The 18,012-nt window shown below is 38.3% G+C and overlaps 2 protein-coding genes across 4 annotated transcripts in view; both read right to left on the reverse strand.

The window, feature by feature from the left end:
• LOC132707793 (neurocalcin homolog) overlaps positions 1–18,012 on the reverse strand; it is a 37,733-nt gene that overhangs the window by 13,499 nt on the left and 6,222 nt on the right. The window lies entirely within an intron of this gene.
• The window catches only part of LOC132707794 (neuronal calcium sensor 2), a 36,012-nt gene that overhangs the window by 11,997 nt on the left and 6,003 nt on the right, over positions 1–18,012 (reverse strand). Inside the window, exon 1 of one of the 2 annotated variants that reach the window (XM_060679738.1) lies at positions 12,474–12,686. The exons of the other annotated variant lie outside the window; for it this stretch is intronic. The gene's annotated coding sequence lies outside the window, so the exon portion shown is untranslated. Of the gene's footprint in view, positions 1–12,473; positions 12,687–18,012 lie in introns of those variants that run through there. 2 annotated transcript variants of the gene reach the window in all.

Genomic DNA, 18,012 nt, shown 5'->3' on the forward strand with positions numbered 1-18,012 from the left:
TCGTGTCAGCGACGGCGTAAAGAAGAAAATTTCCTCAATGATCAAAAATTTTCCAAAAAAAATTCTTTTGATAGGATTTGCGTGGCATTTAAAATGAAGACACTCCCATATTTTGATTTGAAGTTTTGCACGGTGTAATTCTAGCTATATTCTTGCTAAACTCTTAGGCGCTTGTTGCTGCCTATAGGAGATTATCGGTTTAGGCTTGAATTGTGACGTCGACTTTCTGACAAACCCAAAAATGCGAATTTGTCATAAAATTTGTGGGTTGGGATAACATTTCAAAGGCTCAAAGCATCTTTTCTGTGGTAGCGCTCCTGAAAACAATTAACTTCTTCAACGCAGCATGACCATATCGAGAAGTCCGACGGGTTTAAGTCCGGATCTAAATAATACGGCGAACTCAACGCCCTCTGGGAGCAACGTCCAAATAAATTTCGTGTATAAAATAAGAATAAAAGTTAAATTCTTTGCTAAAGCACTTTACTTCTTCAACATTTCGACGCTGTGGGTCACGTGATTATAAAGATATCAAAAAAATTGAATACAAAAGTTGTTTGTTTAATTTGTTTGTCCTACTTCAATTGTCACCTTGTCAAATAGGTGAGTTGAAAATTAATTACATAATTCAGAAATAATTGAAGATGTTGAAGCCACCAATGGAAAAAAGTCTACCTAATTTTAGAGGCCCATAAAGACGAACAAAATAATGCCTTTTAAAAAGCCGAGAAGTCTATCTAAAGCAGCAAGAAATTGATTTAAATGACCTACTATCGTATTGGTTCCTTAAGCACTGTTTCATGAAGGCTGAATTGTGTCATAGATTGCAACAAAACACTGAGAAAATGGATTTACATACAAATCTACGTACGGTACTCGTTCAGGAATAGAACCCTATTTCTTCTATCACATTCAACAACTTAGGATAAATATTTTTGAAAAGGATATTATGTATCGGTCTCAAATGCAATGCCAAAAGATTTGCAGTTATTTTTGATAATTACAGACATTGAACCCTGCCAAGAGAATATGAAGTTTCTGGGTCTCGAAAGGTTCCAGTTTTGGTTAGTTCCTATGAAGAATGTAATTGCAGGTTCTCTACCAACAAAGACATAATAGGTACATCGGAATTTTTAAATGAAAACTTCTAAATGATTTTGAAAATAATGTATATTTTGCCTATTCAAAAAATTTGAAAATAAAAATGGTCATTATTTTGTTAAAGTTACGTCTATACTTTCTTGATTCTCCTAATCACCGGCTTATGATAATACATTCTTTGCTTCGAAATCTCTGGGTAAACGAACAATTTCCCGGCCTGACATAGATCCAGCTCCAGTATCACGATAAAACTTTCTCTTCTTTTAAATATATATCTTAGTAGGCTGCAAAAAACAATTGAACTCTTGCGTCAAATAGCTTTTTATTGACAGCATTTTAAACAAGACGTGTCCGAAAAAATGTCGCAAGTAACGCAAATTGAGTATAGAGCAGTCATAAGCTTTTTGACAAAAGAAGAGTTAGCACCTAAAATTATTAAAGAAAGGCTGGATGGTGTGTACGGCCAAAGTTCTCCTTCGAATGGGGCAGGAGTCCCTTGAAGATGATTCAAGAACTGGTCGACCAGTGGAAGTCATAACGGAAGATATTGTTGCGATTGTGGAAGAGGTGGTATTGAGTGATCGACGTTTAAAGGTCAAGGAAATCTCAGAAATTACTATTCTTTCTGATACAAGGGTTCCTCGAATCCTGAATTATCATTTAGGTATGCATAAGGTTAGTGCAAGATGGGTTCCTAAAAACCTTTCGGCTATTCAAAAACAATGCCGTGTCGAGTACGTGCGGTCTTTTTTGGAACTCTGTGGGTCGGATCCGAAGCTTGTGATAGAAACTATTGTGACGGGAGATGAAGGTATGGTTCTCTATTACGACCCTCTATCGAAAAAAGAATCAATGGAGTGGCGTCGTAAGGGCGAAGCACCTCCAAGAAAATTCAGAGTCTGCCAGTCAACAAAAAAGGTGATGGCCACGATCTTTTGGGATTGTGAAGGAATTCTTTTGATAGATTTTAAAGAAACTAATACCACTATCAATGGTAAATATTACGCAACATTATTACATAAATTGCGAGACTGCATACGTGTAAAACGTCGAGGAAAACTGACCAGAGGCGTGCGTCTTTTGCACGATAATGCACCTGTCCATACTGCTGGTGTTGGACAAGCTGCCATTTTAGAATGTGGGTTCCAACGGATAGATCATCCTCCCTATAGTCCAGATATGGCCCCCAGCGACTATTATTTGTTTGGATATTTGAACAAGGACTTACGTGGACGGCGGTTTAACGACGAAGTTGAGTTAAAAGAGGCTATTTTAGGTCATTTTGCAGACAAACCGAAAGAATATTTTTTTAAAGGGATTAAGTTGTTAATAAAGAGATGTATTAAGTGTATTGAAGTTAAGGGGGATTATATTGAAAAATAATAAAAAATTGTTTGTTACTTTCATATTCAGGCCTGGAAATTTTGGCGCTGCCCTCGTATTTCGGTAATGGCAATCATATTTCGAATACTATTGCGAATAAAAGACTGCGTTTTTTGTTTTGAAAACTTCCTCATGTATTTTATTCCATTTCGTTGGCAGCATATAAAGAGTTTCCAAATAAAAAAGGTTCTCGCTTACGGACAATTTCAATACTAAAATTCCAATTTTCATATTCGAGGTCCTGAAAAAAACAGAAAATAAAAAACCCAAAAATTGGTCGGATATGTTGAATAGTTTCGGATTTATCGGATGGCGAGTGATAAAAACTGTTTTTTGCGAATTTCCGCCTTTTTGGCAGTTTTCTCGATTTTACAAAACTCAAAAAAGTCGTAATTACCCATTTCGTAAGTAGAATAAGCCGATTTATAACTTCAGTCAGGTTTCATGTGGTTCTAAGTCGATATATCTTTTTTCTTTCTTTTTTTTTCTTTTTTCAAGATGGAAAAGACTTTTACGGGCTTTTTTACTCCACTAAATATACTAAATATATACAATACAATATACTATATATATATATATATATATATATATATATATATATATATATATATATATATATATATATATATATATATATATATATATATATAAAATAAAGTTTACTCCACGAAATATTGAGGACATGCAAAAAGCGCACAAATTAAGGGCGAGACCCCCCGATATCGCCTTGCGGGACGCCACCCGCTCGCCCGGGCATCAAAGTCCAATTAATTTCGGGCGTTTCCGCTTGATCGTCACCCCCGTGCCGCGGTCAAAAGAATCCCCTCCCCCGGACCCCCGGGGGTAATTAGGGACACGCGGGGTGACACCAAAAGTCGACCGGAACGACGTCGGCGACGCGTAAAACGTACAGGGACGAAAAAGCTCAGACCTCAGGAGTGGGATAAAGCAATACGCGTATCGTTTTATGCGTTATATCTCGATACTCTGTCGTCGGATGGGAAATACGTTTTCTTTTACGCAAAAACTGTACGATTACTACACCAAATTAAACTGGGCTGCCATTTTATCAAATATGGACCATTACAATCTTCTATTCTAATAACATAAGTTATTATTCTTATTATCAAAATAATTGTATAACATTTTTAAGCGCCATTCGAATTTTACACAACCACACAATGTTAGAAAGTTTTCGTTAGATCAGGGGGGAGGAGATGAACTAAAAAAATACAAAATCTCAACTTTTAGTGACCTGAGGCAGATTAGTGTAATTTAAATCATGACTTTGATTAAAAAATCCATTTAACAAAATAAATAAGAAATAAAAGTATAGATTTTCAGGAAATTTAAGTGTAATATTGAAAAACTACCTGATACTATATATACCGAAAAATAGCAATAAAACTGTAATTACCAATGTTATGAGAATTTTACTTTAATAACGGAGAGGTATTTAAATCTAATTGATCGTTAAGCAATACATTTGAATGTCTCATTTTGTTAATCTCCATGGCTTCCGGTAAATTTAATTTTCTACTTTTTGTGGCTGTATGTAAAATATCCAAATGTTCGTTAATGCCTTTCTTGAAGGATCTACCTGTTTGTCCAATATAAATTTTAGGACATTTCAACCTGTAGACCCCTGATTTTTGAGATTTTGGACACTTCGTTTTATTGTTTCGGATAAATAGAGTTTACTGTTTATAATTTTATCGATAATGGACGAATTGTGGCCGTTGTTCAATGCAATTTGTTTAATGATATTAAGTTCTTTGTTGTAATTTTCTGTTGAGAGTGGCGTATTAAGAAATCTGTGTATAAAAGGGTGAGATGCAGCCATTTTGTGTGTATCAGCGTGATTTGAGCCGTTATGCATGACTGTGTCCGTTTGCGAAGGTTTATGGTAAATGGAAAAATCGAATTTGTTTTGCGTTTTCGTAAAAGTTAAGTCTAAGAGTTATCCTGTTCAATATCGATAGTGAATTTTATATCATTATGTAATGAGTTAATGTAATTTAAAAAAGAATTCAATTGTCTGTCCGTTGCAACAAAGCAAGCAAAGACATCATCCACGTATCCATACCACTATAGAAAACTTTTACTTAAAGGATGTTCTTGTATGATGTTTTTCAAATTATCCATAAAAATCTCGGCTAACAAAGGACTAATAGGTTTCCCATAATCAAACCTTCCTTAGGGATGTAAATCTGTCCAATAAATCCAAAAAAATTTTGGTCTAAAGATACTATTAAGAATCTAATGAATCTTGTTTCACCAATTTCACCTGTTTCCGAGTGAGGGTGAAGTCTACTAAACGTATCACATCCATTTTCCAAGTTTTGTACATCAAAAGAAAATAGTGCTGCGTTTGAAGGGATTTTAATATCTTTAATTTTGTTGATTAATTCAAAAGAACTTTTTATTGCAAATTTTCGTTTAAAATCTGTGTGGACCTTTAAAATATTTACTAATTTTGTTGAGAGTTTAATTGCTGGAGCCGTTACGTAAGACACGACTGGCCTAATGGGCATATTTTGTTTATGTGATTTAACTAAAGGATATAATTTCGGTGGTTGTGGATTCAAAATTGTTAATAAATACTTGTCTTTGACAATTTTTGGAAGCCACGGAGATTAACCAAATGAGACATTCAAATGTATTGCTTAACGGTCAGTTAGATTTAAATACCTCTCCATTATTAAACTTAAATTGTCACAATAACATTAATTAAGATTTTAATGTCATTTTTGGGTATATATTATTTATTTTTTTAGATTTTGGCCTAATGTTTATACAGGATGTCTCTACGAATGCATCCGCGCGAGAAACCTGAGCATGTTGGGTGTCAAACGAGAGGGCTTGGAATGTAGATTGCGAATTGAGAATCAAAACTAAAGCCCAAAGGCACGCGGCTTACCAAAAACGATTATTAAAATTAGAAATGAGATATTTCCAAGGTATACCGGCACTTACTGGTCGAATGCACACTTTAATAGTCCCGCCTAGAAAATTGTTAATACTTAGCCGAGGAAAAAAGTACGCCACATCTAATTAATGGCCGCCCATCCTTGGGATTAAATAACCAGCATGTCAAACAACAAACCGTTATTTTATCGCACCAGAGGACGATTCCAGATAGACCGGCTGAAAATCTCGCCAAAAAGAATATGCTGGTATTCTGTTATACAGTTGAAAAAAATAAAAAATACGAAGTATCGCTCATAATTATGCAGGTGATTGGCCTATTAAAAATCCTGAACCGAGGGGTAAGTGAGTGTGAAACCTATGAAATATTTGTGAAATCATAACATATATCTCAAATTTTGAATTTTAAGCAATTTCTATTAGTAAAAACATCTTGAAATAATAAAGAAATTAATCTTAACAAAATTCTAATATTGACAATATTGACAGCCAGCAGTGGGCAACATCAAGAGTGCTACTAAACCTAGGTCTTATAAAATTAAACGAACTTCATTTTAAATTATTATTGCTTTCCAATTTGAATTAAGAATTACCGAAAAATGCGTTAAACGAGCCCTGATCTATGAAAATAATTACTCAATTAAAGTTAAAAAAAAAGAAAAAACTAAGAGACATAATTTGGAAAAAACATTTCAAAAATATTTGTTCGTTGTGAAAATTTACGAAATTTATAAAATACATATTTATTTACACTTTTTGAACAGGGTAAAAATCATTTTTCAAAGTCGACGAAACCTGGAAAATCGCTTAGAAGCCTGTGAAATATTTGTAGAATCCGTGAAATGGCAAACCTGTGAAACCTTTGTGAAATCCGCGAAATCACACGGCGGTGCGAAATCTGGAGTATCAATTTTCAATAAACCATATTTTCAAAATATTCTGCATGTTCAGGGTTGCCAGATCTACCGATAAGCGACGGCAACATTTGAATCTCAAACAGAACGCCCTGTATATTAGTTTTGGATACTTCTTAAAATTATAGATATTTTTCATGCGGGACACCCTATATATATAAAACATTTGAAAATTATTATTTCTATGTCCGTTTTGAAAATTTACGGAACTTATAAAACAAATATTTACTAATTTATCGAATGCATTTCTTATATATTATTTTTGCTTAATAGTTTTTTAATTACGACCGAATACAAAAATTTTCCAAATAACCTAAAAATCATTTTTCAAAGTCCGCGAAACCTGGAAAATCGCTTAGAAACCTGTGAAATATTTGTGAAATCATACGGTCGTGTGAAATCTGACGTACCAATTTCGAATAAACTATATCTTGAAAATATTCTGCATGTTCAGGGTTGCCAGACCTACCGAGAATCGACGGCCACATTTGCATCTCAAATAAAACACCCTGTATATTAGTACAGTTTCGGATTCTTCTTAAAATCCTAAATATTTTTCATGCAACGCGTCCTATACCTATAAAAAAAATATCTACCTATAATAGACGGCAACATTTGAATCTTAAATGGAACACCCTGTATATCAGTACAGTTTTCGTTAGTTGCTTAGTCTTATACTCAATTTTCTGTGTTCAACACATGGACATTTGAGAAGTGATCGTTTTCCAACTTTGACAGGCCAATGTTGACAGGAAATGTCAAATATTGACATTTCACCGTTCGATGGCTTATGAGAAACTAAAATGAGAATGTGCAAGCCCTTTGGCTTTAATTTAACCTATTTGTTGGAAAACGGAGATTTTTCAACTGTCAATATCTCCAAAAGTAACTGAACTTTTTAAGGAAAATCCAAAAATATGGTAATTCCAATATTGGCATTGGTTTCCGATAGAACTCGCAACGCTGCACTGGCAAAAATGATTCAAAAATATAATTTATCACCTGTAAGTTTGAACAAGTTCCGTTTTTTTTTTAGTTCTCCAAAATATAAGAAATAAATATAAAAAAGTAGTGCTCCGTGGCTAACCAAATTAAACACAAACTTTTTATCAAGACAGGGACGTACTCGGTACTTCAGTTGGTTAATTTTCAGGCGAAAAATTGATACGCGAACGTGGACCGACGAGATGTTAATTTTTATGTTTGCCTTCGCGAGTCAAAGTTATACTTGTCCCCGGGCACCTGACTAAATCAAATTATTCATAGAAAAAAACAACAAATTCCACTTTCGAAGCAGCTTGACAACCTTATACGGACAAAGGACGATTTCGCAACCGCCCACCGCCATTTGTTTAGCATTCTCTTCTTAATTGGGATGCGACGCATGGGCCGGCCGCGTGACCCGATCCGAATCCGTTTGACGCGGTGACGCAAGCTTCTTCTTCGGCCATTTAACTAGGCGATTCGTATGGAGAAATGTGCGCGCGCGTGATGTCTGAGACGTAGAAGAATTACCCACGGAGACACCATAAGCAACGTCTGTCGTCATGCACGCTATTCAACCTGAACGAATTAGAAATATAGAATTAATCGATATATGGGCGCGTTTGTCGAATCGCCGCGCCCCGTCCGAGTGAATAACTGAGTTCGGAATGACGTTTGCGGGTGAAAAATAGCATAAATTAATGAATAACAACATGTGCTGTACAAATACTTCAAAATAAGTAACCACCCGCTTTTGGCAGATCTCTGAATAAATATTTCAAAAAGGAATAACGACCCTCTTTTTCAAGTGCAGCTTGATGAATAACGGCCACGTAACGGTCTTCTTCGACACGCACGGCTTTTGATATTTTTCCAAAACCAGACTTGCTCGGATACAGACATCGAATAAGTTCGTATTCAACACTGAATAACTACGATTAGGGCCAAATGGGCAGATGAATAATTAACGAAAGAATGAATAGCGAACCGTTTTTTAAAGCTGATCGAACAACGGTCTTAACTCTTCTACAAACAAGACTTTTGACATTTTACCAAAACCAGACTTGCGGAAACACAGAAACGGAATAACGACCGAACAGGGGATTCAAAAGTGAATGGCCACTATTGGAGGCGAACGCAACCTTTGATATTTTTTCCAAACCATACTTGGTGGGATACTAGAAATGAATAACGATCGAATAGAGAAATCAAAAGCGAATAACGTCGACGTCTTCGACAAACACTAATTTTGCAAAAAAAAGCTGGGATAACGACCTAATAAGGGAACTGAAAGTGAATAGCGACGATTAAAACCGAATTGGCCGATGAATAATTAATAGAATGATAAATAGCTGCTTTCCAAAGTTCAGCTGGGTGACTAACTGTCACATAACAATCTTAAGTCGGCTTTTGATGTTTTTCCAAAACCAAATTTGCTGGAATACGGAAATCGAATCACAACCGAATAGAGGCATTCAACAATGAATAACGACGATTAACGCCGAATCGGCCGATGAATAACTAACGAAAGAATGAATAGCGAACCTTTTTTAAAGCGTAACTGATATATATGATATATATGATATAAATATGAATAAAATTTTGATAATTTTCTTATTGGCGGGATACAGGAAACATATAATGATGAAATAGTGAATAACGAATCTTAGAGTCGAATTGATGGACTTAACGATCTTAAGTCTTCTACAAACACGACCTTTGATATTTACACAAAACGAGACTTGGCGGAATACGGAAATTGAATAACGACTGACTAGGAGCGTGCAAGAGTGAATAACGAGTTGGTGGGATACTTGAAATAAATAGCGATAGAATAAAGATATTAAAAGTGAATAACGATGCTAAAGTCTTCGACAAACACTATTGTTTCAAAACCAAAACCTTGTAGGGGCACTGAAAGTGAATAACGACGATTAGAGCCAAATTGGCAGATGAATAATTAACAGCCACCCGGCTTTTGACGTTTTTCCTTAATCAGACTTGATTGGATACAGAAATCATCCAACGACCAAATAGAGACATTAAAAACTAATAACGACTATGAATACCGATCCGCTTTTCGAAGCATAGCTGGGTGAATAACCATCTTAAGTCCTCGGAAAACACAACTTTTGATGTTTTTCCAACACCAAACACAGAAACCATTTAACAAGCAAATAGAGGCATTGAAAATTAATAAAGACGGTTAGGGCTTAAACGACAGATAAGAAATGAATAACGACCCGCTTTTCGAGTCGTACTTAGGTGAAAAACATTCACTTAACGATATTAGGTCCTCTACAAACACAACTTTTCATAATTTTCCAAAACCAGACTTTGTCAGATATAGAACGATCGAATAAATCGAATTGACCGATGAATAATGAATAGCGAACCGTTTTTTGAAGAGTAGCCGATTGAATGAGGGTCACTTAACAATCTTAACTCTTCTGCCAACACGAATTTTGATATTTTTGCCGAAATTTCGTTGGTATAGAGGAAATTAATAACGACGGATTAGATACATTAAAAGTGAATAACGGAAGGTCGGAGCCGAACTGACCTACGCTTGTTGAAACGTAACAAAACACGATTTTTTTTACATTTTTCCGAAACCAGAGCCGAGAGAGAATAAATTCTAACATAAACACCCCGTATTCAGCACAACCCCCTCCTGCCACCGCCCCCGGGCCGACAAATGAATAACGATCAGCCTTTCGATGCATCGTGAATAACCGCCATTTAACGACCTCGCCGTCCTGCGAGCTCGACCCCGCCGTCCCGTGAAAAATAATATTTTACAGGGACGATTTTTTGTTTAATTTGCTTTAAAAAGTCGGGGGTAATTTAAAATTGACCCCCCCTCCCCCCAAAAGGGTGGTGCGGCCGCCCTGAGCCGGTTGGCTTCGCATTAAAAATTAACGCTTCGGAGGGGAGGACGGCCGTGCACGCCGGCCATTTTTTTCCTCCTTGTTTTCGCGGCATCGACGTCGCCTGCAGGTCGGGGACAATTGCCGTCACAGATTTCTAAAGAGGCCCTCTATCTGACGCCGTCAAACGGAAGCTCCTCTGTCAACGGAATATAATCGGCTTTGTTCGGTTTGAGGCCGCGTATATATACGGCAATAACAGAAAACGCTTTCTATATCTTTCGGTCGACGCGTCTCCCTCTCTCTCTCTCTCTCTCTGTCTAGTTGGCTTTTGCTTTCGCAATTGATCCGGGGGCGGCCGGCTTTTTGAGCGCCCGATATTCCGCGTAGAACGTTTGTCGGCAACTGACTGCCTCGAAAGAAGCTTTCGAGAAGGATTGGCCTGGACTTTGAAATCCATCCCGACATGTTTTGACTAGGTTAACGTACCTAAAGATTTGATTTATTAAGAAAAAAATGTCGGTTCTGCGAGTAGGTTTTAACTAGGTCGAGATTCAAAGTATAATAAGAAAAAAAAAGCAGCAAATCCGGTCGATCTTTGGCTAGGCTTCCGAGTGGAGGGTTTGCTGACAACTAATAATTTGACAGAAAAGTGCGCTGGCAGGAAGACTTTGCTTACATTTTCAGATTGGAAGCGTCAGTCTTTCAACTAGGTTTTGACTAGGTTAACGTGCATAAAGATTTGATTGAGTATCTTTTATTTAACAAAAAACAACAACAAAGATGTCGGTTCTTCGGGTAGGTTTTAACTACGACATTCTATATAAATAAGAGAAAAAAAGACAGCGAATCCCGTCCACCCTTGCCTAGGCTTTGGCCGCTTCAACCTTCCGACTGGAGCGTTTACTTACAACTAATAGTTTTACAGGAAAGTGCGCTGGCAAGTAGACTGCTAACATTTTCAGATTGGGAGCGTCGTTATTCTAATCCGGTTTTGACTAGGTTAACGTGGCTAAACATTTGATTGAGTACCTTTTATTAAGAAAAAATCAACAAAGATGTTCGATGTCTCCGAGTATGTTTTAACTAGATCGAGATCCTAAGTATAAATAGACAGATAGATAGATAAAAAGCAGCAAATGCTGTCGATCTTTGGCTAGGCTTGGGAGCTTCACCCATTCGATTGGATAGTTTATTGACAACTAATAGTTATAAAGAAAATACGCTTAACTTTGTTTACATTTTCAGATTGGGAGCGTCGATATTTAAACTAGGTTTTGACTAGGTTAAGGTACCTTGTTGTGTTTTTATTAAGAAAAAATCACCAAAATGATCGGTTCTGCGGGTAGGTTTTAAGTAGGTCGAGATTTTAAGTATAAGAAGAAGAAAAGCCGCAAATGCGGTCGATCTTTGGCTAGGTTTTAGCAGCTTCAACTTTCCGAGCGGAGGGTTTACTGACAACTAATGGTTTTACAAGAAAAAGACTTTGTTTACATTTTCAGATTAAGAACATTGGTTTTACCACTAGGTTTTGACTAGGTTAACGTGCCTAAAGCTTCGATTAAGTGTTTTTTATTAAGAAAAAATCAACGTGTGGGTTTTAACTAGTCTAAGTCTAAGTCTAGTCTAAGTATAATAAGAAGAAAAAAAGCAGCAAATGCGGTCGATCTTGGCTAAGCTTTAGCAGCTTCAACCTTCCGAGTGGAGGGTTTGTTTATTGGCAAATAATGGTTTTACAAGGAAGTACGCTTACGGGAATACCTTGTTTACATTTTCAGATTGGCAGCGTCGGTCTCTTAGCAAGGTTTTGATTGATTCTCTTATATTAGGAAAAAATAAATAAATTAGTCTAGATTTTGAGGTTTCAACCGCCAGGTTTTGACTTGGTCAACGTAGTAAAAGCAAAATATTTGAGTGAGCGTCTTTTATTAAGAAAAAAGAGCGGGTACGTGTTGACGAATTCCAAAGGGAAACGCTCAGCATTACTAAAGTCCCCTTTAAAACTCATAAAACCTACACGAGCTAAGATTTTCAAAGCTTTTCGTGGAAAACGGTAAAATGCAGAAAATACGTTGAACTTCGACCTAGGCCTCGACTAGGTTAACACCCCGAGTGGTAAAAGTAACGGTAACCCTTGGGCTTCCGAGTCTCGACGCAAAATAAAGCCCAAGCGTAAGTCGAGCTGTTACGTAGGTGGGGACGGCCGGGTGCCCATTCCGCGGACACGCACGCACACAAAATGGCAGATTTTACCGCGGGGGCGGTCTCTGTGTGAAAAAAAAATCGATTTTACCTCGGTTTATGCCTCTCTTCAAAAAAAAACAACACCGGCGGACCTGAAAACGGTTTATCCAGCGTCGCCGCAGCGGCGCATCTTCCGTGGGGGAGGCGGCGGCGGCGCGGGCACACTCACACACACGCACGGGGACGACGATTACGTGGCTTCGCGCGAGATTGCGTACGTTTCGGCTATCGTCGAGCGGCCGTCTTCATTACACGGCTCTGACGAACGAACTGCCGCCGCCGTCGCCGCCGCCGCCGTTCGAATTCCTGCAAGCGCGCGCGCGCGCGGGGAGGGAGAGGCGTCCTGGAAAACAGAGGCGCGCGCGACGACGCTCGCGGGCGCCGCCGGCCGGCGCCGGAACGATCAATACCGCGACGGCGGCGGCGAGGGCGGCACCCGGTCAGTGTGTTTGGTTTGCCGCCCCCCTACGCGCCGCGTCGTTCCCGTTTTTTTTGTCGGGTTGGATTCCGGCCGGGGAACGCGTACGAGGCTAATGCGATCGACCCCCCCTCCCGACCACCACCAAAAACCGCCCTGTGGGCGTGGCCTACCAGTGATGACATTAGGGGAGCGAACTCTTAAGAAAAAAAAAGCAGCAAATGCGGAAGACAGCAACTAATAGTTTTACAGGAAAGTGCGCTGGCAGGAACACTTTGCTTCCATTTTCAGATTGGCAGCGTCGGTATTTCCACTAGGTTTTGACTAGGTTAACGTAGCTTAAGATTCGATTGAGTGTCTTTAATTAAGAAAAAATCCACAAAAATGTCGGTTCTGCGAGTAGGTTTTAAGTAGGTCGAGAGTCTTAGTATAATCAGAAGAAAAAAAAGCGGCAAATCAGGTCGATCTTTGGCTAGGCTTTGGCAGCTTCAAACCTTCGAAGTGGAGGGTTTACTGACAACTAATAATTTCACGGGAAAGTGTGCTGGCAAAAAGGTTAACGTAGCTAAAGATTTGATTGAGTGTTTTTAATTAAGAAAAAATCCACAAACATGTCGGTTCTGCGGGTAGGTTTTAACCAGGTCGAGAGTATAATAAGAAAAAAAAGCAGCAAATGCGGTCGATCTTTGGTTAGGCTTTGACCGGTTCAACCTTCCGAGTAGAGGGTTTGTTTACTGGCAAATAATGATTTTACAAGAAAGTACGCTTACGGGAAGACCTTGTTCACATTTTCAGATATATTAGGAAAAAATAAATAAATTCGTCTAGATTTTGAGGTTTCAACGGCCAGCTTTTGACTTGGTCAACGTGGTGAAGGCATCCTAGAAGCCAAAATATTTGAGAGATCGTCCTTTATTAAGAAAAAATAGCATGTAGGTTTTGGCAAATTACAAAGGAAAACGCTCAGCATACTTTAAGTCTCCTTTAAAACTCGGACAACCTACACGAGCTGGTTTGAATTCCGGCCGGGGAACGCGTAAGGGGCCCGCGTTAATGCGGTCGACCCCCCATCCCCCGCCCCACGGAATGCTGTGACACGAGCGTCCACCTACGTCGGCCCCGAGATAAGCCGCCGCCGACTCCGTCGCCCCCCAAAAACCGCCCTGTAGGCGTGGCCCCCCATGACGACATTAAATTATAATTCTATATGATATACGCGGCTTTTATAACTAGCATAAACCAGGTTGTAAATGGTATCAATGAAAAAAATTATTAATGACAGAGTTCCTTGGATGAGGCACAAAAGGCCCGAGATATTATCGCTCATAAAAAGTTTAAGCATACTAAGTTGCAGACCGATTGGCGTAAATATAAGACCAAAAGGAATACATTTGTGGGGGTTTTAAGACGTTGGAAGTCGAAATATTATGAAAGCAGCATTGATCGGTGCAAGGGAAACAGAAAGAAAATGTGGCGAACGTCAAAGGGTTTAATAAGCAGGAAACGCGGAAATGCAGGCAACCGTGACGATCTTAAATTTGAAGATGATTTGTGAGATATAGAACAAAGTTTTAACAACTTCTATGCAAAAATATGAATATATAAGGTTGTTCGGAAAGTCATTTCGTTTTTTCCCGTCAGAGGACTTAATTACGTTTTTTCGAAACCAACTTCACACTTAAGCCGCATAACCATTATATGTCTTGAGAGCTGATATTGCAAGGCTTGTGTGTGAAAAAGTTCTATTAATTCTACGCAGTAGTTTTTGGTTGGTGCCCTTTTAAATATGGAGAGCAATAAGCAGCATTTTCGTCATATTTTACTTTTTTACTTCAGAAAAGGTAAAAATGCTGTCCAAGCGAGAAAAAAATTGACGGATGTGTATGGAGAAGGCGTGTTAACAGTACGCCAGTGCCAGAACTGGTTTGCAAAATTTCGATCCGGCAATTTTGATGTCGAAGATGCACGACGGTCCGGAAGGCCGGTCGAAGCTGACAAAGATGCGATAAAGGCATTAGTTGATGCAAATCGGCGAGAGATCGGTGAGAGATTAAATTCGACTGTTTATGGCCATTTGAAAGGCATGGGCTTAACCTCGAAGCTCGATGTGTGGGTGCCCCATGTCCTTACGGAGCGAAATTTGTGTCGTCGCGTTGACGTGTGTGATTCGCTCCTCAAACGTCAAGAAAATGATCCATTTTTGAAGCGGATTATTGCTGGGACGAAAAATGGGTTGTATACAACAATGTTAAACGCAAGAGGTCATGGAGCAGAAAAGATGAACCGGCTCAAAGCGTGTCAAAAGCCAACATTCACCAAAAAAAGGTGATGCTCTCCGTTTGGTGGGGTGTCAAAGGAATCGTTTTTTTTTGAGCTTTTGCCGGACAATACAACGATTAATTCAGAAGTCTATTGTCATCAACTGGACAAATTGAATGATTCACTTAAAGAGAAGAGGCCCGAATTAAACAACAGGAAGGGTGTAGTGTTCAACCAGGATAATGCGAGACCTCACACAAGTTTGGTCACTCGCCAAAAACTTTTACAGCTTGAATGGGACGTACTGCAACATCCACCATATTCTCCAGATCTGGCGCCTTCCGACTACTATTTGTTCCGGTCCCTGCAAAATTTTTTGGATGGCAAAACCTTTACCTCAAATGAAGATGTCAAAAACCACCTGAACCAGTTTTTTGCCAGCAAGGACCAAAACTTTTATGAGAGGGGAATTATGTTACTGCCAGTAAGATGTCAAAAGGTGTTGGACCAGAATGGCCAATATATAATTTAATAAAATATTTATTCATTATACGAAAACTGTCTTTCATGTTCCCAAAAAAAAAAAACGAAATGACTTTCCGAACAACCCAATAAATATACTAAGAAGTATTGTAATGAAATTGAAAAATAAATCAACAGCCGAAAACATATGCGATGTAAACTTTTTGAAAAATACTTTTTGTGCAATGTTGTATTTAACAGATACTTCACTTAAGACAGGAAAAATTCCCGAAGAGATCAAGACAAACGTTATTGTTACTAAACCCAAAGTGCCAGTTCCGAGTAAACCTGGAGAATACCGGCCAATTAATTTATTAACGGCTATAGACAAAGTTTTAGAAACAATTGTGTGTAAGCAGTTGCGTAGCTTCCTAGAAAAAAAATTACTAAATTTTAAAGGGCAGTCTGGGTTTCGGGAGAAACACTCGTGTGAATCGTCTTTGCAATTTGTGTGCTCGAAATGAAGGTCTGACAATCATGACGGTTTTAACTGTGTTCATTGATCTTCAAAGAGACCATAGATAGAGGACGTCTGGTGGATAAACTGTTTGCATATGGGATCAGAGGGAATGTGCTTGTTGGATAGTTGATTATCTATGTGACAAAATCCATGTAACAAGGATTAATAACGTGGTAAGTTAGAAGACAATATAGGTGTGCCCCAGGGCAGTGTATTAGGACCTTTGTTTTTTATTTTATAATTTTAAGATTTATATTGATAGTAGGTTAATAGGAAGTATATGGGAGTAGTTCTATTCTAAAAAAAATTGGAAAAAAGATAGGTTTCTTGGGAAGATTTTCGCCTGAGCTTAGCCACTGGAGCAGACGTCTTGTTTTTAATTATCAGCCCCCATTTTTGGTATTGTAACTCGCTTTTGATTTCTTGTAGAAACAGTGATGTTCATAGAATACAAGTGCTACAAAATAAAGCCATGCGGGCTATTCTGGGTTGTACACGTTACACTCCCCTTCGTGTAATGCTTAGGGTGGTTGCCGGTGTCTTAGAGTATTGAGTTCTCTAATGTTTTGCTGATATATAAAATAATAAATAAATTACTTCCATCGTACTTGCAAACATTCTTATAACGTTGGGGACAAAAATGATTTTGATATTCAGTTTATTCGAATATATAATCATGCATTGCTTATGTGAATTACAAGCGTAATTTTAGTCATGTTTGTACGTAATAGCATGCATTTCATTTCAAAGTCGAAGGAAACGAACCCCTAATATTAATGGGTCGACATATGGGTCACTTTCTAAACGCACACGATAAGGGTAGTAACCAAAAAAAAAAAAGCTAAAAGCCAGATGAACCATAACCCAGTGGTCTAAATATTGAATTGAAAAAACAAAAACTAAGACCGTGAAAACCTGTATGAACACAAAACCAGGACTTAAACACAAAATCAATGAGATTATAAAAACAAAAAAAAAATTGAATCCCAATGTCATCCGGCTTCAAAAACTTCCCAAAGGTCTGTAACAGAGAACAGAGAACAGAAAAAAAAATACAAGGATATTCAAAAAATTATCCGTACTTTGTACTTCTCAGGAGCAAAGAAATAGAGCAAATATTCTGGCTTAGGCTTGAAGATCAGATGGCTGATATGTGAAATTCTATTTCTGTTGCTTTACGGATGAAGAAAAAAAATGAACATGCAATATTTCATGCGGTGGCCAATGTACCAATACAGATAATAAGACAAGGATGCGCAACAAATCAATTGTTTGGATCTACGAAATTTATTTTTTCTACGAACCCCTTTTTTTTACCGGGGGTGGGTTTGCCAAAAGGGCACTAACGCACTTGCGGTGGTGGAATTGCCAAAAAGGCACTATGACGTCATAAAATGTTTTTAATCAGTGACACCACTTTTCCCCTAGGGGAGGTGCCGCGCTATGACGTCACACCTCGACACAGGTGTAATTAGCGGTTGACACACCTTAATTAGCGACACCACCCCTAGGTACCCCAGGGGACCACCTACATAGGTGTACACCTGGTGACAGTTTCCACTTCTTCGGCGTGACCTTTACTTTTTTTACATGGCCCCTTACGAAGAACTAGCTTTGGTACACTGCTGATGGAACATGCCATCGATGACCTTGAATCGTCACAGTCCCGCGTTAGACTAATTACTAACTTCTACTGAAAGGTTGGCAAACTTTCTTTTAAAAATCCTCCTCGCTTCCATGTCAGACGATTATTTCTTCTCTTTTCTTCCTCTCTCTTTCTTCCCCTTTTCTAATGCCGGTATCTTCTGTGACAGTTTGACGAGCACAGTTTTGGGACTAGATAATCTCTGCTCTTCTGCTTATTCATTCATTCGATAGTTAAAAAGGATAGAGTCCAAAACACTTCTTCGATCCACACCTTTTGTTTGT

This window comes from Cylas formicarius, unplaced genomic scaffold, assembly GCF_029955315.1.
Source record: "Cylas formicarius isolate icCylForm1 unplaced genomic scaffold, icCylForm1.1 PGA_scaffold_9__14_contigs__length_23061073, whole genome shotgun sequence".
NCBI classification, from domain to species: domain Eukaryota; kingdom Metazoa; phylum Arthropoda; class Insecta; order Coleoptera; family Brentidae; genus Cylas; species Cylas formicarius.